The sequence below is a fragment of the Lasioglossum baleicum genome, chromosome 19 (genome assembly GCF_051020765.1).
Source record: "Lasioglossum baleicum chromosome 19, iyLasBale1, whole genome shotgun sequence".
NCBI classification, from domain to species: domain Eukaryota; kingdom Metazoa; phylum Arthropoda; class Insecta; order Hymenoptera; family Halictidae; genus Lasioglossum; species Lasioglossum baleicum.
Genome location: NC_134947.1, coordinates 3,121,037 through 3,124,573, shown reverse-complemented (window position 1 = coordinate 3,124,573; position 3,537 = coordinate 3,121,037).

The window sequence follows — 3,537 nt, the reverse complement described above, 5'->3', positions numbered from 1 at the left end:
TCACCCGCCGAATAACAACTACACCGGGAACGCGTCGGGAAACGGGCCAAGGGGCGTGTCGCAGTAGACCGACCGCAGGCCCCGGTAATAAACTTTACACCCAGACCACGGCTATCAATACTAATTCTTGGCCGACAGGTAGAAGCCCTCCTTGACACGGGTGCACAACTGTCCTGCGTTAACGAAGACGTGCAAGCATGGGCCCGGGAACAGGGCATCGTCCCTCAAGCAACCACCGGCCTGGTCGGGATGGCGGACGGGTCAAATACACGTCCCAACGGCACACTACGGCTTCCATTCGTCACCATGGGACATGAATGGGAACACGAATTCACCGTGCTGCCCAAGATGGGGCCGCAGGTACTACTGGGCATACAGACAATAGCCGCTCTGGGAATTAACATACAACCCCCGGCCGACATCGCCACGTGGCCCGTGGCGTACATCGCCGAAGCGCAGCCGTCCCCAGAGACCGAAAAGGGTTTACGCCCCCCCAGCACCGCCGACCGCGAACGACTGGACAGTTTCGTCGCCGCAGAAATGGAGTTATTCAGCACCGTGTCCGGCCGTACCAATCTCGTGCAACACCGTATTAAATTGAAGGACGAGACCCCGGTCAAACAACGGTACCGCCCCCGAAACCCGGCGATGCAGGCTGTCATCGACGCTGAGGTTGAAACCATGTTACGAGACGGGGTAATCGAGTCCTCCAGCAGCCCCTGGAGCTCGCCCGTCGTCGTCGTGAAAAAAAAGGACGGGAAGCCACGGTTTTGCGTCGACTTCAGGAAGTTAAACGAGCGATCGGAGAAGGACGCGTACCCGCTGCCACACATACAAGCAACGCTTGACAAGCTGCGCGGCGCCAAGTTCCTAACGACGCTCGACCTGAAGAACGGATATTGGCAGGTCCCACTAGAGGAAAGCAGTCGGCCTCTGACGGCGTTCACGGTGCCCGGCAAAGGGCTCTTCCAGTTTAAAGTAATGCCGTTTGGCTTGCACTCGGCACCAGCAACGTTCCAGCGACTCCTAGACCGTATCATCGGACCGGAACTCGAACCCTACGCCTTCGCCTACCTAGACGACATTATTATCGTCAGCCCAACAGTTGAAGCCCACCAGCAGCATCTGCGTGAGGTCTTCAAACGCCTGCGGGCCGCCGGGCTCAGGCTGAACCCAGAGAAATGTCGATTCGGCGTGGACAGCCTCCGATACCTGGGACACGTGGTAGACCAACGAGGAATACGCACCGATCCGGAGAAAACAGACGCGATCGCCAAAATCGTCACGCCCAAGAACATCCGGGACGTACGACGATTCCACGGGATGGCGTCATGGTACCGCCGGTTCGTGCCAAACTTGGCCGAGTTGATGGAACCACTAACCAAGCTTACGCGGAAGAACGCGAAATGGCGGTGGTCCGAGGCCGAGGAAACGGCCTTCCAGGAAATGAAGCGGAACCTCGTCGCAGCTCCAATACTAGCGTGCCCAGACTTCTCGGAGCGTTTCACGCTCCAAACGGACGCCAGCGATTACGGGCTAGGGGTGGTCCTGACACAAGGCACAGGCGATGAGGAAAGGGTCATTGCCTACGCGAGCCACACCCTCGGCTCGGCCGAACGAAACTACAGCGCAACGGAGAAAGAGTGCCTCGCTGTAGTATGGGGCATCCGGAAGATGAAGCCATACATCGAGGGTTACAAATTTACTGTCGTAACCGACCACCAGGCACTCCGCTGGCTGCAACAGATCGACAACCCAACGGGACGGCTCGCAAGATGGGCCCTCGAATTGCAGCAGTACGATTTCGATATCGAATATCGACCAGGAAAACTTAACTACGTCGCCGATGCGCTCTCCAGAAACATTCCAGTACCAGAGGTAAATCTGCTCCAGTCCAAACAGCGCACCGACACGTGGTACCAGAAAAAAATCGAAGCAGTCCACCAGAACCCCGCGTCCGTTCCCGATTACCAGATACGCGAGGGGAAACTGTTTCGGCACCTGTTACACCAGCTTGACTACAACGAGCCAACGTCCAGTAATGCCTGGAAGATCTGTGTGCCGGCAGGGGAGAAGGAAACCCTCCTCCGCCAAAACCATGACGATCCCGCCGCCGGACACCTCGGCATAGCGAAAACAATCGTTCGACTGGCGCAGAGGTACTACTGGCCCGGAATGTTCAGGGAGGTGGCCCGCTACGTCCGAGGGTGCACGAAGTGCCAACAATATAAGACGTCACAGCAACAACCCCCGGGACAACTACACGCGAATCCAGGGACACGGCCATGGCACACGGTCTCAATCGACCTCGTGGGCCCCTTGCCACGCTCACGTCGAGGCCACATTTGGTTGCTCGTAGCACTTGACCGTTTTTCGAAGTGGGTGGAACTCACCCCACTTCGAAAAGCCACCAGCACCGCCGTCACCGCGGCCATTCTGAAGGATGTCATCCTTCGACACGGAGCTCCGGAAATCATCATTACGGACAACGGGCGTCAATTCATTGGCAAACCCTTCACCTCAATGCTGCAGGCCGCCGGGACACAACATCGACGCACGCCGCCGTACTCTCCCCACTGCAATCCCGTCGAGAGGGCCAACAAGGTCGTTAAGACCATGCTGGCGCAATACACCGGAGACCACCACGAGCAGTGGGACGAACAGCTGGACGAAGCACGGTTCGCCATGAACACCGCATGGCACGAGGCCACAGGGTACAGCCCAGCCTACCTCAACCAGGGGAGAGAGCTGCGGCCACCGGGACAGCCCGTGACGGGTGACAACACCGAACCGGCAGCACAGAGGTGGAAGAACCTCCGTGAGGCCCAGGAACTGGCCAAACTGCACTTGGCCAAATCGTTCGGCCGACAGGAAAAATATTACAACTTGCGACATCGCGAATGGAAACCCACGGTCGGCGAGAGCGTATGGAAGCGGGAGCATACGTTGTCGGACAAAGGGGCAGGCATCGCCGCGAAACTCGCGCCGAAGTACAGCGGCCCGTACACGGTCGGACGCATTGTGTCTCCGGTCATAGTCGACCTCCGGGACGCCAAAGGGAAGTGGGCTCGGCACATACATGTGCAAGACCTAAAGCCCCATACCAAGGGCGACGCGGACCCCGGGGAACTCGAGGAGGTCGCGGCAAGGGCCACCACGGAGGGGTCGGCGGCGAACACCAGCCCAGAGTCAGCCCCACCACCACGCCGGCGCGGCCGCCCACGGAAAATAACGAACGATATTAATCTATGTCACAGGCAAGCAGGTCCAGGAAAAGATTCGCAGCAGCCGCTACCACGTACCACGATGGACGATTTCCACGGCGAACTGTGCGAACTGTTCGACGAGCCGTCGAACACCGAAGGACGACCACCCACGCCAACGATTCCGGAGTGGGCCATGCGACCACCGGTGACCGCAGCTACGGCCACCGGTGGCCCCAGAGGGACCCCGCCAACCACCAGCATGCCGACGCCGATGCCGATGCCGACGACAACCACGACGACGGAATCAGCCGTGCGCCAAGCGGTACGCCTA